The 26,982-nt window shown below is 39.3% G+C and overlaps 1 protein-coding gene and 1 long non-coding RNA gene across 4 annotated transcripts in view; one reads left to right on the plus strand and one right to left on the minus strand.

The window, feature by feature from the left end:
• Nucleotides 1-26,982, plus strand: part of SH3RF1 (SH3 domain containing ring finger 1) — a 177,612-nt gene that overhangs the window by 9,538 nt on the left and 141,092 nt on the right. The window lies entirely within an intron of this gene.
• On the minus strand, nt 5,562-26,498 carry LOC108586148. Its single transcript, XR_001903024.3, has 3 exons — nt 26,415-26,498; nt 25,429-25,505; nt 5,562-5,646 (listed from the first exon to the last, which is right to left on the minus strand). It is a non-coding gene; the product is annotated as an uncharacterized LOC108586148 (long non-coding RNA).

The raw sequence follows: 26,982 nt of genomic DNA on the forward strand, positions 1-26,982 counted from the left end.
AATCAAGGCTTCCAATCTCTATTCCTTTGTTCCTAATCTCTAGGGGTAACCACTGTTGGAGGTTTTTTGTGTTTTCTTTCAGACAAAAAATTGAATAGAAATGGAATCACATTGTATATGCAGTTCTGCAATTTGAAGTTTTAAATTTAATGATAAAACTTGGATAGCTTCTGTAGTCCCAGGTACTCAGGAGGCTGAGGCAGGAGAATGGCGTGAACCCGGGAGGCGGAGGTTGCAGTGAGCCGAGACCGTGCCACTGCACTCCAGCCTGGGCGACAGAGCGAGACTCTGTCTCAAAAAAACAAAAAAACAAAAAAACAAACTCAGATAGCTTCCATATCTACTCACATTGGTCTATAAGAAGGTATTATGTGTTCTTTTTTTTTTTTTTTGAGATAGTCTCACTCCTGCCCAGGTTGGAGTGCAGTTGGCCTGTTTACGGCTCACTATACATTATTACTCTTATTTCATGGATGTAGGAGGGGTGGCGGAAAGACTTTAAATAACTTGTCCAATTTCTTATCCCAAATGCTTCCTTCCCTTACCTGCACTTGACTTAGGTGACAAACATTTTCCCTGGTGTTGCTTTTAGCAGGGGAATCTCTTCTCAGTTGCAACTGGCAGAGCTTATTCTTTCCTCACTGTCCTTGCTTCCTGTTTTGTTTTGACAAAAAGAGGACAAACAAAGCTCCTTTACAATGACAGTGAACCAGGAAAGCAGACTCTCCTTAGCTTGATGTATGGGGAAGAGTGTGGTTTGGAGGTTAGAAGTTGTGGCCTCTGATTCCGACACTGCCATCAGCTGACTGTGGGGTTTCTCTGGGCTTCATTTCTTCAGCTCAAAGATGTGGAGCCACAGGGACCTAAGCTCTATGCAGAGTGGTTGTAGGAATGGTGGTGGTGATGGGGCTGGGTTTGGTTCATCTTTGACTTTTCAGAGTCCTTTGTAGTGTCTGGCACAGAGTACACACTCACAAGAGGTTTGTTGAATAAATGAGTGAATAAGTGAGTGAAGCGAATACCAATCTCTCTAGGGATTCTTAACTGTATATTTAATGTCATTTCTATTTGGGATGATGAGAACCAAAGTTATTGAAAAGATATAGAAAAGATTATAAAGTGGATGTAGTGTTTGGATGTAGAGCTACATAAAATACAGACATGAACTCAGTTATTTTGGTTTCCTACGTGTGAAAAGTAGCCTGATGCAGACCTCTTTGGCAACCCCGAACCCCCTCCTCTCCCAGTTTCCTTCATTTATTATCACTATTGCTCCAGTCCTTATTTATTTATTTATATTTCTCTTTTGGGTGACTGAAGGAGAGAAATGATTATTCTGTTATTGCTGGCTGGGCAGAGAAAAGGAAAATCTGAGGGAAAGGGAGGAAAGAGATAAAATCTAGTTTTACTTTAGCTGGAGGTCCTTCTTGTTCTTGAGGTTCTTTTGAAAAGTTCCACCTCTGCGCTGGTTCTCTGACTTTAGCACTTCATCCCTGGCTTTTGTATCAGCTGCTATAGAACCTGTGTTGACTGTTAACTTCTCTGCCTTGCAGCACCTTGCACTGCCCTGTCCTGCAACTGTGGTCTGTACTTTCCAAGTGGCTGAAAGAGGCGCAGTGGGGAGACAGTCAACAGACAGGGGGAGCAGGAAAGCAGTCCTACTCCATTGCCTTCCTAAAACTGCTTCTCTAGGTTGTCTTCTCAAAATGCTTTGTTTTGTCCCATAATTAGTCTCTGGTCTCAGAAAAGGAAAAGAATAAAATCAGAGGCTCAAAAAAGGCGTGTGGGTAGGTGCAGTATGTCAGTTCAAGCCCCTGCCTTTTTCTGTTGCCTGTGGTCTTTTCTCAGCATTCCACGAGCCCCCAGCTCTCCTTTGCACACCTCCATTCCTTAACTCACTCTGTTGGGAAGAATGCCTGCTTTTTTCCTCTCTGGTCAGACGCTCACTCCATTTATTAATCTGTCCCCTCTCTAGTAGATTGCTTAATGTGGTTTAAGCAAACCCAAGACAATATGTAAAAAGACTTAAAAATGTTAAGGTCAAAAGGCAAATGACTGTAATTCATGCTGTGGCAGGATGCTTCCTAAGGATCCACAATACTGTAGCAACCTAGCACAAATATTATAGTGAGATGTACTTGTGATAGAAATATTACACATAGCGACATAGTATGGATAGTGAGGAACTCAGATAGCTGGCAAGACTCATTTACATAGCAACATAGTATAGTGAGGTGTACATATGATAGAAATATTATGCTTGGAGGCTGCCTTGCTGGTAAGGCTCCCTCATTTAGAAACTTCAACTCCCTCATCCTCCCAAAGCTTTTATTATAAAGAGTACATGTATCTTCTGCTCTTTAAAAATTTTTAATTTTTAGTTTCTTCTGAAGGTAGTAACCTTGAAAAGAAAAATTCAGAGCCCCAGGCACCCTTTTTTGTGGCTCTGCAATCCTTTTGTCACGTATCTGTCTGCCAATGCCTAGTCAAGAGGATGGTAGCAGTTGCTTCATGAATGGTGACATATGGGTGGCTGTAAACACAGCCATTTTAAAGATAGATGTGTGAGTGGGCTCTTTCGGGGTAGCTGGGAAGGGAATGGAGGTGCCATTTCAGATGGCTGACAGAGCAGTTAAATAGTAGATTATTTGCGTTGTGAAACATGAAAAAAGTGAGCAGTAGGAGGATGTGCAAATGAATTTTTAAGTTACATAGTGCAGAAAGGCAAGGGCTGTCAATGTTGAACATTTTTCTGGCAGCCTAAGGAAATAAATTCCTTAAGGATTAAGGAAATTATCATCATTATTATTATTATTTTTGCCAGAAAAAATCCTTTTGAAACACTGTAGTTTCACTGCTTATCAATTCAGGAATGAATGAACAGGAGTGAATTTTCATTATTTTAATATGTAATGAGTGGTCCTAGGCAATGAACATTTATACAGAAAGGAAGCTAAAGTTAGCTATAGGATGCTTCAAATCTAGTTTTAATTTATGTGAAGTACACTCAAAATAATACAGTAGCAATGTAAGTGAGAGCATCAGTGTGGGATACAAATATCCCTAGCATTTGTATAAGGTTCCTGGAAACGTGAGCAGTAATGTTGAAAAGTTGAACATTAGATATGTTATAAGGCGATTCAATTCTTGTAGAACTAAACAATATTCTTACATTCCTAATTATATAACTGCTTAGTTTTTAAATATCCTTAAAAAACTTTAAAAGTTTTTAAAAACATTAAACACATAGAACATTATATAATAAAACTAAATTTCAAACCTTAAGTTTTCATTTGCCCACCTTATGCAAAGTGACATTTAGTTTACTAATCTCTATTATTTCTATTTTTTTTCAAAATCTTTGAACAGTTTTTCCCCATTATTAAACTTGTGTTTTATGCATAGTGATGAATTATTTTTCAGCATTTCATATACTTTTTTTCTGCCACAGTTACAGTCTATGAGGCTAAATATTTTTGCCATTTTTGGTAGCTTTTATTATTTTCATTCCTGTCTTAACTGTACTAGTAGTAGCACTTTTATTTTTCTTTTTTCTACTCATTTTTGTAAAACAAGTCTGAAATATTAAGAAGACACTGAAAGTGTCAACACTGTTGTACAAAGCCTGTGATGTTGCTGGAGCTGAAGTGTTGGTTAAAGGCCCCAAAGTGTGACAGCTTGAAATGTTTACATAGCAGCTGTTCCAAGAAAGTTCAAATCTGGCAGCAGAAAAGTATTGGGTCTCCATGTATGAAGCATGAAAATATATGATGTATGGAAGCTGAGAATCGCCTATATGGTGGAAAGAATGAGGAGACCTGCTTTCTAGTCTTGGCTATGTGATTTTAGGCCAGTGTTTTCTCTTCTGTAGGATTTAGTTTTCTCTTTTATAAAATGAGGCTTTTCTGATATCTGAGTTCTTTTGTAGGCCTGAAATTTAAAAAAATAATCACCCTAGCAAAAGCCAACTTTGATATTGAACATTTAGAACAAACTCAGATTGGCACCTGGATTTGATCTTGGTGCATTGAGGTGACATGTGGCTCTCACGTTTGTCCATTGACACCAGTAATCTGCCTTTAATGTTCTCTTAGAAGCCCACACCGTGCCTGCCACAGGAGCCTTCAGATGAACTGTTAGATTTAGAAGTGAGGTAGAGCAGAAAAGCAAGGACAGTTTAGGGAGCCCGACTTTGGATCAACCTCTAAATGGGGCTGGTTTGCTTGATAGATCTCATCTGCATAAAATTATCAGCCTCCGTTCTGCCGGAATATTATCTTCATATAAAGTTGTTACACTGCTTGAAATTCCAATAATCAGAGATTGTCTGCATATTAAAATGTCCTGTACTTTAGAAGCATGTTTAGAATTACCTAACCATATTTCTTTTCTTTTCTCAGTTTTTACTGACGTGAGAACCCCTGCTTTGATGGACAGGACATTTATTATGCTTTGAAAGAGTGGGAAGGCAGGTACCTGAGCTTCTTTGAGGTCAGGCAAACCTGGATGGGGGAAGCTGTAGTGAGGGGTTTAGGCAGAGTGACCATGTAGTTTATCCTCTACCCTGGGACGTTTTTGAGAGTGAAAAGGATGTTGTTGATAATTTTGCAGAGTCAACAGGAGTAAGTCAGGATTGTCTGGGGCAAACAGGGCCATAAGGTTACCCTTGCTGAGGGCAGTATGAATGAGCACAGCATATAGAAAACAGGATTCATTAAGCACAGGAGAGATGCCAGAGAATACAGAACTTTTCAAAAGTGTTCAGGGGCAATGCAGAGGAATTAATTTCTTCCTCAGAATGTTCCTTTTTGTGTGCTCTGTGATTCCTGCTGGACAGAAAGTGTCTGATAATAGGAAAAGCAGGAGATTTATTATCAGGCAGAACTTCCTCTGTTCCTTGTTATCTGTGTTTCTCTTGGGCAAGTTACTTCCTTACCTAATTTCTTTGTTTGTAGAATGATGAAGAGCTGCTCTCCAAGTTTGTGAGGATTACATGAGATAAGGAATCTCAAATGCCCAAGACCTAGTACATGCTCAATAAACATTAGTATCTTCAGTTTTCTCTCTTTCTAGAAATTAGAACTTTTAATACCATATCACAGTTATATTGTAAAATAAACTCTGGGGCAAGTGGATTGGCTCACATCTGTAATCCCAGTGCTTTGGGAGGCCAAGGTGGGAGGATCAGTTGTGGCCAGGATGAGACCAGCCTGAGCAACATAGTGGGACCCCTACCCCCCTTCTAAAAAAATTTTTTTTTTTTAAATTAGCTGGGCGTGGTGGCATGTATCTGTAGTCCCAGCTCCTCGGGAGGCTGAGGCTGGAGGATCGCTTGAGCCCCGGAGTTTGAGGCTGCAGAGAGCTGTGATCTTGTCACTGCACTCCAGCCTGGGTGACAGAATGAGACCTTGTCTCTAAAACAAAGAAACAAACAAACGAAACAGACTATTGGTGTGTATGTAGTCTGGTAATTTAATTAATCAACACTTATATGTTAATACCATAGAACATTTTGCTCTGTTTCAAACAGCTGGCTTAAACTTCAGATACCCAAGCTGTTCATAAATTAGTGACTACAGAAGATAGTTCTGGTTTTACAACTATAGTGTGAGACTGGTTGAGTCAGTCAGCTTCTCTGGGCCTCATCTGTAAAAGGAAATGGTGAGCAACATTATCTATAGTATCTCTTCCTGTTCTCTTATCCTGTGATAAGATATCCAGCCAGCAGAATTCATTATAGCATGGTAGACGTCTGTGACCCGTTTTCATTGTCCCTCCCCCCCATCTCTCCCTGCCTTCCTTCCTCCCTCCCTTCCTCCCCTTCTTCCTACCTTCCTCCCTTTCTCTTTCCCTCCCTGCCTCCCTCCCTTCCTTCTTTCCTTCTCTGCCTCTTCCCTGTGATTGGGGAAAATAATAGCTCAAGTAATTAAAAAAAAAAATTCAATTTAGTTATTTATTTAGCATAATACTGAAGACTTAGACCCCTAAGACTTTCTGTAAGGAAACTAGATGTGCTTTGTAGCACGGTCCTAATTTTTAAAAATTAAGGAGACCAGGCATGGTAGCTCACACCTATAGTCTCAGAACTTTGGGTGGCTGAGACGGAAGGATTGCTTGAGCCTAGGAATTTGAGACCAGCCTGGGCAACATAGCGAAACCCCATCTCTACCAAAACCAAAAAATTAGCTGGGCATGGTGGCTTGCGCCTGCTGTCTCAGCAACTTGAGAAGCTGAGGAGGGAGGAACGCTTGAATCCGGTCGGTCGAGGCTGCAGTGAGCCATGATTGTGCCACTGTACTCTCGCCTGGGCAACAGAACGAGACTCTTGACTCAAAAAGAAAACAAAAAAAAAAGTAATGCTAGGAAAGATTATTATGCCCATTATTAAAACGTGGATGTTTTAATGCACTGTTGGATGGATGGATGGACGGGTGGATCAGTTGATCTCTCTGGACTCTGTGTGTGTGTGTGTATGCATGCATATGCACATGTGTGTTGTGTTTTATTCCTTTGTGGCTGATTTTTGCTTACCCTTCCCAACCTTGCCCACCCTTCCCCTCACTTCCATACCATCAAGATTATATGGCTTTAGTAGTTATTACTGGTCAGTTTTTCCATGTTTTGGTTATTTTTTGATAGCTCATATCTAGAGCAGCTGATTTCCCTTTTTAAAAAGTATGACATATATAAACAGATATAAACAAATGCATTTATATAATTTTCTGATGCATTTTGCAAATGCTGCAACAGTGAAGAGCCTTGCTATGCTTCAAATTTCCGTAAGTTTATATATTTTTTAATGGAGTTTCTATTTATAGTTAAAATATTCACTTACTGATTTTGTAGGGTAAGAAAGGACACTGGGTGAACATTTTATGAAAATAGTCATCTACTGTGTTTTTAGAAAGTCTCTGCAAAAGGACGTTTCAAAAGCTTGTTGACACAAACTTATTCCAGTGCCTTACCGTCTTCCTTGCTGGGAGGTTCTTTTTTTCTGTTTAATATAAATTCCTGTCCTTGCAATGTGCTCTCATTCCTCTCATCCCATCCTTAATGGAAAAGAAGTGCTCCCCTGTACCTCTTCTTCCTGACCTTGCAGGCTGTGGTGCAGTCCTGACCTCCTCTCTTTTTATCAGGACTGAATAACCAAGTTTCCTTTACATGTCCTCATAGGACCCATTTCCTAACGTTTTAATCATTTTAGTCACTCTCCTTTGGATGCTGTCCAATCCCTGCTTGCTGTGCTTGGGTTCAAGTCCAGAAGAGCTCTTAGTGTGGTAATGAAATTCTGAATGGGGCTTCGAGTTGTGAAAGGGCTGTCATGGGACCCTCCTGCTGCCTGTTTTCACATCGTCATGTTATGTACCTTTAAAAAGAACTCACTACATTGCTGGTTCATGCTTTGCCTAGATCTCAGATTTTCTCTTTTCCTTAGATAAATTCAGTTTCCCCAATCTCTTGAGTGGTTAGTTTTTACTACCCTCTGGATTAAACTTGTCTCTGTAATCTTTATGGTAGTGTCAGCAATTGGCTACTTATCAACAGGAATTGAAAAATGCCAATCCAAATGCAATTGCTGTAATACATATTTGTGATCATATGGATACCTGATCTTACACACATATATACCTTGTTTATTACATTTATTTTGAATATTCTCTGCCCCCATTTGGTATTGTTCTCTAATTAATTGTGCTTTAGTGTTTTCTCCTGTACCAAGTTATAAGGAACTTGAGATGAGGGGCTCTTTTGAATTTTATACCTCTTTTCTGTTCATGACTGTGGAAAAAGCAGTAGGTGGTCAGTTCAGTAAATACTTCTTGATGGAACTGATAGATGCCTACTCACATTCCAGAATTCCAAGGTCCATTGAAACACATTCATATCCTTGTAAGTTTGAGCATCTAACCACACGTATATTTTGGGTTAATCACATTCATTTTCCCACTATTTAACTCAACAATGGACAGTAGTACTCAAAGGCTAGGTACACTCTTATGAAACTTGACTGTAATTGGATGTTGAATAACAATTCTCTTGAGAGTGACCATTGAAACATTTTGGTTGCCCCCACCATGGTGGTCTAGAAATCATGTTTTCCTAGTTTGTTAGAAAGAATGTTCTGCTGAGTTGAGTCAAAAGCCTTATAAAAGTTAAAATATGTGATATGTTATCTCCTATCCCCCAGGCACATCATTCTGACATAGAGGAAAATGAAATTGATCTAATAGGAATTAGCTGTCCAACTGTCATATTGATCTTTACCAAACACCTTATGATTTCTCTGCTTGCACATCTTTTAGAATGCAAAATGTTACATGTATAATGGCTTCTTTTGATACAGATCATCTATATACTAAGTAATTCCAGAGGTGGGTAATCCTGTGGATGGTGGGAAGCACAGGTAATGTGGTTAGCAATAGCACCTCTACATTTTGAATCCTATGACAGGGAACATGCACATTCAAAATTAAATTAAAATTTTGAGAATGAAGTGGAAAGAGGGAAGAAAAGGGCAGTTAGAAGAATAAATTAGTCCCAAGGGATCCTTTCCAAGTCTCAAATCATAAGCCAGCCAGCTGTGATATGAAACATGACAAGGGCCCGTGGGCTCTCTAGGTCAGATAGCTGCAAGACTGCATTCTCTGTGATTGTTAATGTATCAACAATTTAACTACATGCATGGAAATACCTTGAGTTATTATTACTTCTCTCAGGAGACTAAGCTATCTGCTACCTACAAATGAGTAACACTAGGTCTGCCTAACATTTCCTTACAGATTAAAAAGAATGGCAGATTTTGAGGAGCAGCATGCTGGGAAGGCTTGGTAACTTTAGAAATGTGCTACGCTGTGGTTTCTAGGTATGCTATGAATGAAGAGCTTTGTGTGTAAGAAGTGGGAATTCTATGTGAATATTTATTATGTAAATTCTCATGTGTTACTAGGTTTATTTAAGTTTCTTCCTTGCGATCCAAACTTTTTTCCTTGAGAGGCAAATTTGTTTTTCACATTAACCTGATATGTAAATTTCTCAGTCGCCCCCACCTCCCACCCCTAGGCCTTTTTTCTCCACCCAATTTAGTGGTATCAGGTCAGTATTTGGGCAGAGGGTGTTTATCATTAACAACTAACTAGAGTCATATTTTTGTTTAACTTCCCCCTTGCTATAATCCACCCATCCTGCCTGTTACTGTGGGTTGTTGCCAGTTTAGGATTTATTTAACATGCCTTATGTTCAGCGATATATGTTGAAATTTAGAACGTATGAAAAAAGAGCCTGTGTTTTGCTTATGAATACATCAGTCCATCAGCACGTATTTATTCTCTGTGCCTGAACTAAAGGTCATCATTTCTTGGCAGTATTACTAGACATACTGGGATATTAAGCCAGAAAATAGAATAGGTTGGTTAAAGATAGATTGAGGCAAAAATTGATTCACAGTTTGATACTTAAAACCAACTTTGCTGGTCAGTTGAGTGTTATCTGACAATCAGGCAGAGTTGCTAATTATTGGCACCCAGGTGCCAGATGGTAGGGAGTAATTAGATCACAACTATCTTATCTATCAGTAGCTTTAGAATGAGAATAGTAGCAATTTTCATAGCCCTTTTCAATGGTGATGAAAACATTTTAAGAGCTGATCCCATGGAATATTGTATATCTGACTCCAGAAAGTAAATTTTTGACACATTACCTTGAGGAAAAAAATATGTAACAGGGTATTTTATAATCTTGAAAGAGGGAAGTAATATTTTAGCAACTCTGTGTTCTGTTTGTTGCATCTGGGTTAGCCATGAATGAATTCATTCTGTTCTTAAAGAACTTGTTTTGCATTGATGTCACTGTTTGAAAAAGTAAGCTGTGATAAATTTCATAAGCTGGAAAACTCAACATGCTATAAAATGTGAAAACGCAGGCCCTCTTAAGTGCAACCTGACACAGGAGTGAATTACCTTTACCTAGTACATCTCACGTGGTTCCTGAACCTGCACAACGTAACAGAGTCCTCATTCTTGTAGGCATACCACCTATCTTTTATAGGCTTCAACTGAAAAATACGCTTATTTGGCACAAACACATGTATGATCAAAGGTGATCTGAATAAAATATAGTTTTGATTGATGAATATGCAAGGCTTTTCTTTAATGTTTGAAGGAAGAATCACAGTTTTGTTAATAAAATAGAGGTTAAAGAATGGAATTGTTTCTAGTAGACTGCGCAGCCCTAAATCATTCAAAAGTAATGAAGCAGTTTTCTGAAACAGATTAAGTTTCCTTAGGAAGGAAGCCACCTTTGTTCCATGTCACTGATGCATTCCTTATAGGTGAGGTCACTCTGCATTGCTGATATCTTCCTCCTTTCATAAAAGGGAGATGGGGACTGCTCCCAGTGCATTCCATTTCTCACAATCCGTAAAATAAGGCTTAAATGTACCTGTCCATTAAAAGCTTTTGAAGGACGAAAGCCAACCTCGGAGGCTTTGTGAACCATGAATTGACAATAAAAGACAGTATGCTTGTTTTTCAACTAGCCTGTTAAAGGACAAAAGAACTATTCACTCCTACATGACTTTCATGTAGTTATAATAAAAGGGATGAGGATGGTCATCTTGTTTTGTGAATGATTTGAAGACTGCTTGACTGAGATTATTTTGAAACAATATTATTTGAAACAATACTCTTCAGTTATTCTGACTAATGAAGTCACTGAGAGGAATGTGTGTTACAGAGTGTATACATGACTTTATATGTATTTGTTTAGATATAATGAAATTTAAAAAGTAGCTTCCTACCTTCCAGCCTCTCTGTAAAACCTTAAGGGTGAAAGCATTTTGAGGATATCAGATTAAGCTGTATGTATTGACATAGTCTCCTAACTAACCTTCTGTCCACCTGTGTCTCCCTGAGTCACTCCCTTGAACCTCAGTGTGACATGTCACTCTTGCTCAAAACTGTGTTATATAATGGTCCATTAGACTTCAGCCACATAACTGAGTCCTGCCCTTTTCCTCCACCTTATCTCCTCACCTTAAGTATTCTGCTCCAGCCATATAGACTTTCTTGCTGTTTATCAAATTACCAAGGTCTAGGGCCTTTGCACCTGGTCTTTGCCCTGCCTGGAAGGAAGGTCAGCTTTTACCCAGATCTCAACATGGCTTGCTCCTTTCCTTCAGTTTGGTCTCTTTTCAAATGTCACTTCCTTATAAGGGTCTTCTGTGACCACCATATCCAAAAGAAGCCCCACCCCTCACTCTACTGTCAGTCTTCTAGCCTTGCACTGCTTTATTTTTCTTCATGGCACTTATGTCTATCTAAAATCACATTATACATTTATTTGTTTAATCCTTCCTACCCCCACCCCCACTACCCCACATGGAGCAGTAGGTTCCATGAGAACCAGGACTTTGATTAAATTTATTCCTGTCTGTATCCCCAGCAGCTAGCACACTGCCTAGCACATAGTAGGTTCTCAATAAGAATTTAACTTAACAAATAAATCAGGGAATGCGTTATACTTGATGTGTGTTGATGTTACTGAGCACACCTCACGTTGAAAAAATACTGCAAATAGGAGAATGATTGTTATTCAGATGTTTAAGTTGAAACAGAGTTTTAATAGATGAGTACATTAAAGTGTCATATATGCTTATTTGGCAATTCACTTTGTATTGTTTTAAGAAGATAAATGTGGAATGATTTAAAAAATAATCTTGCCACAAGCTTTTTTTTTTTTTTTTAAACCCAAGAGATGAGCAGTATGATTTCAAACCATAGCGGCATCTCTGTTTTTAGCTCCCAGAAATGAATACAAATCCTTTATAACTGACAGCATTGGTGTACTTCACTGTTCATACTTTTAAAGCTACCCAGAACACCGGAAAATGAGAGCATGGAAAGGAATGCTTTTTTATGCATTTCTGCAAATTTCTATGCTTAACATATTCTTAGGAAGAGAAGTGACATTGTTTTTTGTACCTAAAACTGTTTAAGGAGTGGGTGGAAACACCTATTAATCTTGGCTGTGTCGTGACTTGAGCATATTTCCTCATTTGATGTAGTGTGGATTCAAATTAGCCTTCAGATAATCATTTTTTTTTTCCTTTGCAAAATAATACAACCATGTTGTGGGCTGATTCTGTTGAGTGTCTGGAGCCTGATGATTAATGTCAGAGATGAATTTCCTTTTTCTAATATAATCATTGCTGTATGGGTTATATGTACAATTCATTGAACTCTCTCTCTGTGTAGTCACTCATAAACATGACTGCAGTCACATGCCTCACAGTTACTGTACTTTAATCTGCACTTGCCTCCTCCCACATATTTACTTAAAGAGTCACAGCTTGCTGAAAATGTATCCTTCCTACTGTTGCTCTGTGTGTGTCCAGCCGGGGATTGGACCCTGGTGTGTTTTTTTAACCGGCAGATAATTGTGTGCTTTAACATGAATTGGTACATAGTCTGCTTTCCACATAGAATTAGAGAATACCCTATATCTCCAGTGGAGTGTCTTAGGCCATTTCTGCTGCTGTAACTAGATACTGGGAAATTTGTAAAAACAACCCCCAAATTTATTTCTCACAGTTCTGGAGACTGGGAAGTCCAAGATCAAGGTGCTGGTAGGTTCAGTTATCTGGTGAGGGCAACTCTCTGCCTCCAAGATGGTTCCTCTGAAGGGGAGGAATGCTGTGTCCTCACATGGCAGAGGGCATTTGGGCAAGCTAACCTAATGGTGGGTGAAGCCTCTTTTATAAGAGGCTTAATCCCGTTCACAAGGGAGGAGCCCTCACGGCCTAACTGCCTCTTAAAGGCCCTACTTCTTAATACCATCGCATTGGCAACACCTGAGTTTTGGAGCAGATCCATTCAAACCATGGCACAGGAACCACTAAACACAGTGTTGAGTAGTTCTGTGAAGCCACTGAAAGCAAGCAGTGCACTTCAATCTGGAGTAGCCTTTGGTGTCTGTGTACGAATAGTCACAGACACCCACCAGGTGAACGGCTCCGAGTTCCAGATTGGGAAACTGGACTGCCCACGTGGATGTTTCCCCTTTTCCTATTACTTTTTTATTTTTTATTTTTTTAATTTTACTTAAGTTCTGGGATACAGAATGTGCAGGTTTGTTACATAAGTATACATGTGTCATGGTGGTTTGCTGCACCTATCAACCCGTCATCTAGATTTTAAGCCTGGTGTGCATTAGGTATTTGTCCTAATGCTCTCCCTCTCCTTGCCCCCCACCCCACAACAGACCCTGGTGTGTGATGTTCCCCTCCTTGTATCCATGTGTTTTCATTATTCAGCTCCCACTTGTGAGTGAGAACATGTGGCGTTTGGTTTTCTGTTCCTGTGTTAGTTTGCTGAGAATGATGGTTTCAGCTTCATCCATATCCCTGCAAAGGACATGAACTCATTCTTTTTTTATGGCTGCATAGTATTCCATGATGCATATGTGCCACATTTTCTTGATCCAGTCTATCATTGATGGGCATTTGGGTTGGTTCCAAGTCTTTGCTATTGTAAAAAGTGCTGCAGTAAACATACATGTGCATGTGTCTTTATAGAAGAATGATTTATAATCCTTTGGGTATATATACAGTAATGGGATTGCTGGGTCAAACGGTATTTCTGGCTCTAGATCCTTGAGGAAGTGCCACACTGTCTTCCACAATGGTTGAACTAATTTACACTCCCATTAACAGTGTAAAAGCATTTCTATTTATCCACGTCCTCGCCAGCATCTGTTGTTTCCAGACTTTTTAATGATCGCCATTCTAACTGGTGTGGCGTATCTCATTGTTGCTTTGATTTGCATTTCTCTAATGATCAGTGATAATGAGCTTTTTTTCATATGTTTGTTGGCCACATAAATGTCTTCTTTTGAGAAGTGTCTGTTCATATCCTTCACCCACTTTTTGATGGAGTTTTTTTTTCTTGTAAATTTGTTTAAGTTCCTTGTAGATTTTGGATATTAGCCCTTTTCCTATTTCTATTCCCATTGTTAGCTCCAGAATTTCTATTGTGTGCAGGAATGTCATGATGCCTCCTCCGACTCAGAGCACAAGGCCCAGAACCCTTTTATTGTCTTCAGAGCAGTAATCCTATTCTCTCTGGCCCATGTAGTTGTATCCCTTTCCCCCACCCTGTATGTGTTATCACCATTTGTCAAGTGATGCTACTTTGTTCACCTCTCTAGATTCCAGACTCTCAGACATGGTAGTCCAGCGTCTGCATCTTCTCCAGGCTCTAGCTCACACCTTCATACTTGCCTCGTGTTACTAGACCTGCCTGCAGCTTTATGGCTTCCTTCACTTATCACATGTTCATCACTCTCCCCTGGACCAGATACATACCTCTAATGTTGCTGTGGATGTCATCCACCATTCACTCTCTCAGTAAATATTTATTTGGGGGAAGATCCCTCAGCGAGTGTGTCTGCTTCTCTTGTATACCACTGCAATCTCTGTGTAAACCTATCAAGCTCACTTTTGCTCTTTTTCCCACCTCTTCCCTTTTGGTTTGCCTCTCCTTGACCCTCTCCACTGTCCTCTTCTGGCCCCATCTCCAGTTTCAGTGTCTGAACCTTTGTCCTCAGTCATTATCCTTTTCCCAGTGAGCACATCATGTCTTACTCTGCTAAATAGCCCCTTAAAGTCCTCTTTTAATGCCTTAACTACTTTTGATTTATGGTAGAACAATCAGTAGAGAGTAAAGCACGTGGTAAAAGGTAGCTTTAATAGTGTACATTTCTAATTTTCCTGCAAAATGGAACTTTATTGCTTCTACCTTCCTCTTTTAGATGAAGAGCTATGAGATTATTCAAGTTTTTCTTTCTACAGCAGTCTTGCAAGATTGTTATATTTACCAGGGAATTATTTTATAGATGAAAAAATTTGAATGGGATTTTAGTTTTGGAATGAAATAATTGCTAGTTAAATGACTTACATTAGTGGATCAGACCCAGTTAATGTAAGTTTGTGTCTTTCTTAAAATAAAAGTTGAAAAATTAAATTTGCTCCTTGGTAATTTGATTTGTAGAAGTGGGGAACAAAGAGTCCAAACAGGTCGTTTAAAATCAGTTCTAATTAATTGCATGTGCAGATGCCTCTGCTAAGATTGGGAGGCAATTAGTCTAATTATGTTTAAAATACAGTTGCATGCTTAAATAGACAGTCACACCCTCGGCCTGCCTATCTTTTTCTACTTTCTCCTTTAGGCGCATAGTGAATTTTTTGGCCATTAAGCATGACCTCTTCAGTGTCTGTGGAGCAGAACAAAGTGACAGAATACAAATGAGCAGGGTTGCACATACTCCTAGCTCAGTTTGATACTTCAGTGATAATATCTATACAGCACACTGAGGTGGAAATATTAAAATATGCTGGGGAAAATTTGTGTTTTCTAGTTAACTCCCCCTTTTTTGGGTAATCTTATTTTTGGAAATCTGAACTCTATGAAATACTTGTCTCATGCTTCAGTTTGGAATAAACTATAGCTGAGTCTTATTCCACATATTCTGAAATAATTTGAATTTCAAAGTAAAACTTTACGAAGTAACACCTTGCCTAATAATATACCATTTGCATGAATGACTTGGCCAACTTCACACACATGGTTCAGAGGGGCCAGTGAGAGTATCATCTGGGCTTCTGTAGTAGTTTTATACCCATCACATCTTCAGTTGCTCTGACTTAAAGTGGATATGACACCCCTGGCAGACTGTATTTTCCTTTTGGACATAAGCAGTTGATACTTGAACAGGTGAGTGAACATAGATGTTTGTGATTGTCTTGCCTGCCTTTCATTAAAAACTAATGTGACCACTTTTCTCTTCAGTACATTTGGTTTTATTGGAAGAATCTATTGAAGGTAGTCTTGTACGGATACTCCCCTATTGCCCTTCCTTTGGTTTCTGGTAACATTAAAAATGATTTACAAAGTACATTTCATTTTATAGAATATCCTGCAGTTACAAGGTTACAGTCTTTATTACTGACCTACCGCCGTGATACAGATTTTTCTTTCAGCTGAACTTCCTGTATTTCTGGCCATATTATTTGCAGCAGAAACTGGTTTACTGTCATTGCTGTATCTACAGGTGGATTATCTGTTTTTCTCCAAGTAGGCAAGAATGGGATCTTGAGGACAGTTAGTTGATGACATTGGACCAATTGGAGTTTTGTTTTCTGAACTGTTTTTGCTATCCCTGGTATAAGAACATAAGCTTATGTCATCTATGTGCTGTCAAAATATAGTAGATTTTAGTGGACTGTATAGATAAATTTAGATGGACATTTGAAACATGTACATTTGAATGTGTAGACTATTGGTCAACATGGCTTTTGTTGTAACTTGAGTATACATAATTATTAGGGCCTTCTGATGTTCACATTTTATCCATAGATACAGGCTTAAATCTAAGTAGGTTTGCTCAGAAGAGGAAGTTCCATTTTATTTTCTTCTTTGAGGTTACTCAACATCCATCCAGTTCTGACTTCACAGTTAGTAGTTGGTAGAGTTCAAGTTGTGTTTCATAAGTTGATTGTTACTTTGTTTTTTGAAACAAGTTACTCTTCTTATTGTGGTAAATATAAACAACTTGTTTTAAAATCTAGACCAATTTAGGATTTTGGTTTATAATGTGGCATGATAGATATATTATTTTAGCAGATGTTTCATGCCAGTCCTACTATCATTAAGATGGAATATCTGCTTACAGAATACGAGTATATGTTCTGTGGTATATTTACTTCTGTATGTCAGGTGATCTGTATAAATAAGCAACTTCTATTTTGCAAAACCTTTTCTAAAAACTGGATGACTTGTATTTTTGGTTTGTTAACTTTTACCTTTTTTTCACACAGTCTTATATACCACTTTTAAAATTAATAAAATGTTAAATAATAGTACAATCTAAAGATTAATCAACAGGTTATAACAACAGCAAAAAAACACTGATAAAGTTTAGAAAAGTTCAGGACTGAGGGGTTGTCATTGTGTTTTGGTGACGCATGTGCAATTTTTAAAAATTCTGTCCTGTGTTACTTTGTAAGACGTCCTTTACAAATCAGTTTAGGTTAACTCTTTCTACCTACATTTTGGTTAGTCAGGATGCTGGATCTTGTGTATCCTTCTCTGCCAAGCAGTGGTGGTTACAGTTAGATGAATTTAAATTATTAACTTACGTTGTAGGAGAATTTAGATTGATTGACATTCTGCCATTGACAGTATAGTGTGTTCTTGAGTCCACAAAAAAGAAGTATTGTGAAACTCTAGAATTGGGTAGAAAGAGATCATCTGTGCAGTGGCTTAAAAAAAAAAAAAAAAACTGGGAAGAGCTTTTACAAAAGCAGCAGGAAGTACTTACTGAATCAGCACTGGTCCATTGTGTGGAGGGGTTTGCAGATTTTTAATTAAGCTGCTGAATACTTGCAGTCCTCAATTCACATGGAAAAATTTTAAAATGGTGGTGGGTGCATGCACATTTGTGTGTGCAGGGCAGCCAAATATGATTTGCTGGGTAGTGAAAATTAGAAATACATGTATGAGAACAGCAAACCAAAACTCACTCCATGTAATTTTGAGATCAGACAAAGGGATGGCCAGAGCATAAAAGGAGCATGTAGAAGCCTGTTGCTAAATCAGAAATGAACAGGAATGCAGTTCAGAACCTCATTTACTACTCTTTGGTCTGTTGCCCTAGAGACAGACTTCACATATTGACTTTGGCAACTCCAGGGTAGCTTGCCATGTCTGCAGTTATTTAAGTAAAAGTATCTGAATTTGTAACTTAAAAACATAAGTTTACTGTAGTCAGTGCAACAAATTACATATGTAGTCAGGTGGGAATTTCTAGAGGTTCTAAGTCATCTTTTGGAAAATCATGAAGTAAATAGAAGAAATAAATAATTCTGATTCTAAAGAGTTCAAATAGGAAAACAGTAAATGAAAGCAAGACTTCTTGAATGCCCAGTGCAAGAATCCATTGAGGACACATTTAAATTTCAGGCATTACCTTACCTTGTAGCATGAATGAAATAACCGGAGAATATAGATAACAAAGCTAATAGGGGAGTGCTTAGAATATTGTTTAAAGATTAAACTGAGGGAATTAGCCTAGCATGATCAAGATTCTATCCAGTTCTAATTTTATTATTTATTTTTTTATTGAGATGGAATCTTGTTCTGTCGCCCAGGCTGGAGTGCAGTGGCGCAATCTTGGCTCACTGCAGCCTCCGCCTGCTGGGTTTGAGCAATTCTTCTGCCTCAGCATCCTGAGTAGCTGGGATTATAGTTGTGCGCTGTAATGCCTAGCTAATTTTTGTGTTTTTTGTAGAGACGAGGTTTCTCCATGTTGGCCAGGTTGGTCTCGAACTCCTGACCTCAGGTGGTCTACCTGCCTCGACCTCCCAAAGTTCAGTTCTAATTTTAAATGATACCTTAGAGCAAGTGAGCTTTTCAGTTTTCTCTTATTCTTATATGCCTTGCCTTTTGGCATTTTTATTGTGTAGTTGTAATGAGACTAACATTTCAAAGATTTTCTTTATTCTAGGCTAACAAGAGATTGTTTAAAAACTAATGAAATATAAATAGTGTGGAATTGGGAGAAGGGATTTGAAGATTGGACAGCTATCTTGGAAATGAGTTCTTTTTCATGCGGTGCTATTTCTCAAAGTCTGGTCCAAGGACCACCTGCATTAGAAACACCTAATGCTCGTTAAAAATGCACATACCTGGTGTCCATTTGTGCTGCTATAACAGGCTGGGTAATTTATAATGATAGAAATGTATTTGGCTCATGGTTCTGGAGGCTGGGAAGTCCAAGATTGAGGGGCCATATCTGATGAGGGCTTCCCCAATGCATGATCACATGGCAGAAGGCATCATATAGCAAGAGAGCAGGCAGGAGATGGATGGCAAGGGGGGCCAAACGTGTTTTTATAACAAACCCACTCCCTCCACAAAAGACAGTCCATTTATGAGAGCAGAACCCCCATGACCTAAACATCTCCCATTGGGCCCATCTCCCATCACTGTTGCATTGGAGATTAAATTTCCAATACATGAAGTTTGGGTGACACATTCAAACAATAGCATCTGGGTCCCACCTCAGATCCACAGAATTTGATTTCCTGGAGTTGGGACCCAGAGATTTTCATTTCGAACAAGTTTCCCAGGAGTTTTTTATGCATACTAATGTTTGAAGAAAAATACATCCAAAATGTAAGTGCAAATCATAGCTATTAGGACATATGAATTTAATATTTCAAATCTCTTTTTCTACTGGGGATAATTTTAGAAGTGATATTTCATTTTAAAAACATTGCTTGATAGGAAAAATTGCAAAGATGTTAGAACATGGGTCGCTGCACAAGTGGTATTTTTGTGGGGAGAAAAGTTTTCATGTGAAAGCAGTTTTATATTTGTGATTAAATTATACATCAGATCAGTGATTGGGATGGGTTTAGGCAGAACGAAAGAGAATCATTTAGCATTATCATTTTCACTCCTCTACAAAAAAAAAATTTTAATTGAAATAGAAAAAGATTTGATTAAGAATTTATAAATCCCTCCTTTCCCACCAAAGGATCCTATTTATAGTATTCTTTGACATATCATCTTCATTGTTCATATATATAATCTTCAGATTTTATTTAAAATCTGAATAAAACTCTCAAGTGACTTGAAATTTTATTTCACATTTTAAAAACTAGTTTGTAATACTGTGCTTTCTGCTGTTTAACTACAAGCAAGTCTGGTAACCGACTTAGGGGCTCCAGCCATAAGGGCCAGAGAAGAGGGAAATCTCAAGGTTGACTTTACCGAGCGTCTGAGGGCCTCACAGAAGGAAACCAGTCCCCATTTCCCAAGAAGTGCAGTGTCTCAGTAACCATGCTCCGAGGTCAAGTTCTGCCCACACAGTGTTTCAGCAGGATTTCATTTCAGCCTGTGTTTTTGATTTTTCATTTTAGAAAGATAGCTACATTGTCCTTTTGGTGTAGAGGCATTTCTGGAGCAGCTGAACTTGGGCCTACTCCAGGGCACACTGGCTTTCTCACTGTCTCCTCGGGTGGAGTTGTGGAGTTTAGGAGTGCTGATGTTAGCCATGGCCTGCGCCAAAGCACATCCAGATGCTTTAAACCCCTAAGGCCTTTACTTCCATGGATGATGGATTAAAATGCAAACAGAGCTCCTGCAAAATTAGACCAGATAATCCTACGCAGAATTGGTGGTGAAGTTCACTGCCTTTCTGCTGAAGAGTGAAATTGCTGAAGAAAATCCATTCAAGTTGCTTCTGAATAGTATTTAGCATGTATTTCCGGTATTGATTTCAACGTGTAAACTTGGATACATTTCACATGAACTTGGGCAGTTTTATTTTATTTATTTATTTATTTTGAGCTGGAGTCTCGCTCTGTCGCCCAGGCTGGAGTGCAGTGGCGTGATCCTGGCTCACTGCAAGTTCCGCCTCCCAGGTTCACGCCATTCTCCTGCCTCAGCCTCCTGAGTAGCTGGGACTACAGGCGTCCGCCACCACACCCAGCTAAGTTTTTGTATTTTTAGCAGAGATGGGGTTTCACCGTGTTAGCCAGGATGGTCTCAATCTTCTGACCTCGTGATCCACCTGCCTCGGCCTCCCAAAGTACTGGGATTACAGACGTGAGCCACTGCGCCTGGCCTGGGCAGTTTTAAAAAGGAAAGCTTCACTTTACCTAAAAGGCTTCCTTGCAGTGAGGGGGATGCTTGGGTGATGATTAGTTTGGTCTGGTGAATGCATAGATCATCATATTGAGGGGCTCACATACAAGCGGTGTAAGTATGGTAATGAATAAAATAGGCAAGTGCAGCGTGGTGACTGTGGTTAGTAATAATGTATTATGGACTTGAAAACTGCTAGATGAGTAGATTTCAAATATTCTCACGAGAAATGACAGGTGTGTGAGGTGATGGATATGTTAATGAACTTGATATAATTTCACAATGTATACATACTAAAAATGCTGTACAGTACAAATAGATACAATTATTTATTTGTTAATTAAATAAAAAAACTAAAAAAACTTACTCCTTAATACACGTTAGTATCTTTAAATTGAACAGTTTCTCAAACTGCTTTCTTAAATAATTAAGTGAAGGGGGCCAGATGCAGTGGCTCACGCTCTGTAATCCCAGAGCTTTGGGAGGCTGAGGTAGGTGGATTGCTTGAACCCAGGAATTTGAGACCAGCCTGGGCAACATGGTGAAACCCCATCTCTGCAAAAAATTTAAAAAATTAGGCGGGCATGGTGGCGCGTGCCTGTGGTCCCAGTTAACTCAGGAGGCTGAGGTGGGAGAACCGTTTGAGCCCAGGAGGTAGAGGTTGCAGTGAGCCCAGATTGCACCACTGCACTCCAGCCTGGGTGCCGGAGTGAGACCCTGTCTCAAAAAAAAAGGAAAAAATAATTAAGTAAAACTGAATTTATTATAATACCCCTTGAGAAGTTTTAGTTGACTTTCGAAAAGTTGATTATTTTAAGAAATACCTTGGTGACTTTACTCTCAGATGTTCCAGTGTCCAGTTGGAGTGTTTGTGCTTTGTAATTCTTACTGTAGATCTGAATTACTTTTGTTTTTTTTGAGGCAATCTCACTTTGTCGCCCAGGCTGGAGTAAAGTGGCGTGATCTTGGCTCACTGTAGCCTCTGCCTTCTGAGTTCAAGTTATTCTCCTGCCTTAGCCTCCCAAGTAGCTGGCATTACAAGCACTTGCCACCTCGCCCGGCTAATTTTTTAATTTTTTTCAGTAGAGGTGGGGTTTCACCATGTTGTCTAAGCTGGTCTGGAACTCCTGACCTCAGGTGATCCACCCGCCTCGGCCTCCCAAAGTGCTAGGATTGCTGGACTGAGCCACCGCACCTAGCCTATCTTAATTACTTTTAAGGAAAATTTCTAATCTGTACATCTTGTGGTATGCCTTGCAGCTATCTGAGTATTCTTTAATGTACTTATTTTCATTAAGATGGAAATGTGTGAAAATAAGGTGGACTAACCGTTGCTAAAGGTAGAATGGTTAAGTTTTTGAAATCTTACATGATGCCTTTTTATTTCTTCAGAAGGATCTTGGATGAAAGTTAACTTTGAACAGTTATTTTAATAAAAACATGCATACACATGGACTGAATAACAGTGACTAGTTCCAAGGTCAGTCCTCACAGATATCTTTTTTTGTTTTCTGAACAGCACTTGTGATTCAGAACTCACTTCATTAACCTCTCATTATTTCTCTTTGTGCTTGGCTTTCTGAACATCAGCTTTTTTTTCCTGTCACTTGGGAAATGTCACTTGGGCATGTCACTTGGGCATGTCACTTGGGCACTTGGCCTTCAGTGTATCTTTCATGTTTTAATAGAGATATGCAATGGTTACAAAAATATTCCCCTTATACAAAGTAGGTAGATTTATAACCAATCTTGTTGGCACAATCTTGGCCGAAATGGCTACCCACATATTGTGAAAAGGCAAAATTTCCAAGTTGAAGAAGGAGGTAAATAAGAAGAAAGACTGGTGAAGAATGACTTAAACGAGCCAGATGTATCTAGTATATTCTAGTATATTTAAGAATTGACCCAGGATGGCACTGTGCAGTTAAGCTATCATTTTTAAGAGTGAATACAGGACTGACATGGTATCTTGAGACTGAAAAAGGGCAAGGGGTAGGGGGCGGAAATTAGCTTTGAAGTCATTTACCTGTCAGTTTTGTGCCAGAAATACTTATATAGATAGTCTTCAAAGTCAACTAGAAAGAAAGAGAATGGGGAAGCTACAAGTGCTGCTTTTGACGTGATGGAAGGCAGAGCTAAATATGAGGAGGAAGACGGTAATAATAAGAGAATTCTTTATAGCAGTATATTAGGGCAGCTGAAATGTTTTCAGAGTGGAAGCAAACATGCCCTAAGCTGACAAACCTAGAATACTTTGTGTTTAGCAGTTAGACCATGTGGAAATAAACCTTGACAGTGTTGTTTGCTGGTATGTGCCAGATTCAAGGAGGCAATGACTCACTCCGTCAAAGCAGCATGGAGCTGATTCTTGACCTTATTGCTGTCAACTCCAATTTTCAGAAAGTCACTTCAGCCTGACAGACAACAACAATTCATAATTCTCAGCCCTGCCTACCTCACGGGCATCTATCTGGACAGATGTGTAAAAGTGTACTGGGCGTTTGGAACAGAGCATCCTGTAGATTCATGGTATTGGTAAATTAAGAGGGCAGCAGAGTGTCTATGGCAGCTCAATATTCATTTTCCTGAAGGTGAAGATGGCTTGTGAGGCCACTGTATTTGGCCAGTGACAGCGTTCCCCACACCCTTCCTTGCCCATGACGCTGGTAGGTAGTTCCTTTCACCTCTGCTGTGCGGAGTGTTACTAGTGCAGGTAGGTGTAGGTACACCCTAATTCTGACCAAGCTTGGAGATGTTAAAGAAAAAATTATTCTGATGCTGGTTGAGATGGTAAGGAAAGCTTTATTGAAGACTATTGCATTAGAGTATTACAGTAGGAGAGAGAGAGAGAGAGAGGACTCTATTCTGAATACAGCAAAGACAGCTGGAAATTTATAGCCAATGGGCAGAGTGTGAGGGGAGGGGAAAATTTACTAACGGGAAAATTACTAAGAGGAGACGTCAAGTGTAGGGGGATTCTTGCTAACATGACCTAATAGGACTCTTGCTAAAGGCAGACCAAGGACTTATAGATCAAAGGTGTGAGATGAGGATCTCTCCTCATCTCTCCTGATCAAGGGTGATCAGATTTCAAGGTTGGGGGGGACTCATAAATTGATTTAGCAGGATTCTTGCTAAAATGGGTCCTACAGGTCTTAAATAAGCTTATTTCTTGCTTCTTGTAAGACTGTAAGGTATACTCTCTTCAGTCTTATTACTAATTTTTTATCAGTAATATGTATTCATCTTTACTATCTTGTTTCCTTTTGCTGACTCTCCTGGTCTTAGGGTACTCTCTTTAATAAGTTTTGAAATCTGTCTAGAACTCACTGCAGCCAAGCTTCCTGGATTTCTTTACTGTACATGTGATTCAGCTGGGGATGTAATTGCCAAATTCATATTTTTAGCATGCTGGTGGTCAATGTAGGCAGCTACCTTATGGGTATGTATAACCATTTCCCCTCTTGAAATCAGCCTCTTCTTTTTTAAAAAATTAAAAATAGAGATAGGGTTGGGCTATGTTGCCCAAGCTGGTCTTGAACTCCTGGCCTCAAGCCATCCTCCCACTTCTGCCTCCCAGTGTTGTGATTACAGGCATGAGCCACCGTGCCCAGCCTGAAATCAGCCTTAATTGTCCCCCAAGTAAATAAACACCTGGTGAAAATCACCTTTGGAAAATTAATGCTTTTGAAAATAATCCATGGGTCTAAGTATGACTTTCAGATCACCTTCACCGTGTGTCTGGGAACATTTCAGGTTGGTTTCCCACATCACATAACTCCTCTTCTGCTTACTGTATTCCCACTTACTAGACATCAGGTGTTGGTTTATTAGGAGACATTACTGTGCATGTCACACAGCCAGTTGGCACCACATTTTTGGCTCCTTCTGTTGAATCTCTTTCTAGTTGGCTGGCAAATTAAATCTGTTCATTGAGAAGGAGCGTGTGCATATTTGTGCTTGTTTGTGTATGTATTACTGGCAGGGGATGAGACAGAAGCAAAAGTTGGGTCAGTTAAATACAATCATCTCTCTTCTACTTTCTAGTTTTTGGAGGTATTTTTCCATGCCATTTTGTAACAGATGATACCCTAGGTTTTATTATTCAGTCTTTTGTGTCTAACAGTGAATTATTTGTTAGCCTTTGAGCCTACATATTTAGTGTTTTATTATGGGAAAATAATAAATAGAAGCAATGTATGTATTTACATACGCGTATCTCAGATTGTGGAGACTGGTGACCAGAGCAACGGTATCCGTGAGTTAGCTTACATGAGAATTTCTGGGTACAGTAGTGGGTTCTTACTGTGTGCCAGGCAATGTTTTAGGTACTTTATATATATTAACTTATTTAATTCTCATAGCAACACTATGAAGTAGTTGCTACTATTATCTCCATTTTCCAGGTGAGGAAGCAGACACAGAGAGGTTACATAACTTGTTTAAGGTTCACAACTAATAAGTAATGATATCACTTAGCCTAAACTATGGAATAGTAAGAAACAACCCTGAAATTTGAGATGCTTGATACAGCAAAGGCTTATTTCTCACTCAAGGTACACGTTGTATGGGTTGGCAGAGGGACATTCCTCATTATAGTCGTTAGAGTCACTCAGAGACCCAGCCGACAAAGGCTCCATCTCAGCACATGCTTCCAGGAAGGGAATTGGCAAGTGGAGCTCTGGCTTAAAGCTTCCACCTGGAAGTGACATGTTTTACTTACCACATTTCATTGTCCAAAGCAAGTTACTAGGCCACGATTCCGTTTCAAGGAGGTTGGAAAGGGCAGTCCTGATGTGTCTAGAGGGAGAGAAGAATCATAGTGTTTGTGGTAGAGCCCGGACTGGGATCTAGGCGGTTGGGCTACAGATGCTGTGCCAGTGGCTAGAACTGTCAGAAAACACATGGCAAGGATCCTGAGGCAAATGTTGTCCAGAACAGTTTTGTCACTTAGGGTGCAGAAGAAATGTCATTGAAAGAAATTAAGTAGGCCCGGCACGGTGGCTCACGCCTGTAATCCCAGCACTTTGGGAGGCTGAGGTGGGTGGATCACCTGAGGTCAGGAGTTTGAGACCAGCCTGGCCAACATGGTGAAACCCTGTCTCTTCTAAAAACACAAAAATTAGCCGGGTGTGGTGGTGCACACTTGTAATCCCAGCTACTCAGGAGGCTGAGGCAGGAGAATCGCTTGAACTGGGGAGGTGGAGGTTGCAGTGAGCCAAGATTGCACCATTGCACTCTAGCATGGGCAACAAGAGCAAAACTATGTCTCCAAAAAAAAAAAAAAGGGGGAAAGAAAAAGAAAGAAAGAAAGAAAGACATTAAGTAAAATCCCTTTATAATATATGCTCATTGTTGATGTAATGATTAATGTGGCATATTATTATATGAGAAGCAATGTAGCATAACACGTAAGAATGTGGATTGAGTTATTGAGTTAGGCTACTTGGGTTGAAATGCCAGCTCTGTCACAGATTGCCTGTGTGACCCTGGGCATTACTTAACCTTTCTGTGCTTCAGTTGGCTCCTATTTAAATGGATATAATAATAGTACCTGTCTTACAGAGTTACGTGTCATTGAAAGGGACTTAAAAAATTTTGTGCATGTAGCTATAAAACACTAATATAGTAAATGTTGTATGAGTATTAACTATTTTTTATTACGAATTTTGTCATGCCAGAGAGTAAATGACATCGCTAAAAACTTACCCGTAAACACAATACTTTGATGACCAGTTTAGTCTGTAAGGGTATCACTGTGTTGTTATGTAAGCTAGATGATCATAATACTTGGGTACTGTTGAGTGTTTAAAATTTCCATTTGTATTCATTCTTGTTTTGCACAGTAGGATTATAGGAGGAATTCTGTTTTAAGAATATCAACATACAAGAATTTGTTGGTTTAGTTATTCAATATATTTGACCTAGAAAACCCAGTATATCAAAATCTAGATGTGGGAAACTTAAATTAGAAGTTGATTTTTTAAAAAACCCTCTAAAACAGTGATTCTCAATGGGGGTGTGCGAGTGATCTTGCCTCTTAGGGGCCATTTGGTAATGTCTGGAGACATTTTGTCATGGGGGTGCAGGGGAGGGGGTTGCTACTGGCATCTTGTGAGTAGAGGCCAGAATTGCTGTGCGTCCTACATGCACAGGACAGCCGCGCTCCCCAACAAACAACTATCAGGCCCAAATGTCAGTAGTGCCAAGACTGAGAAGCCCCGACTTAGAAATAGAAATCAATTTACCATGAATTGTTTTTAATAGAAAAGATCCC

The sequence above is a fragment of the Papio anubis genome, chromosome 3 (assembly GCF_008728515.1).
Source record: "Papio anubis isolate 15944 chromosome 3, Panubis1.0, whole genome shotgun sequence".
In the NCBI taxonomy this organism is placed as follows: Eukaryota; Metazoa; Chordata; class Mammalia; order Primates; family Cercopithecidae; genus Papio; species Papio anubis.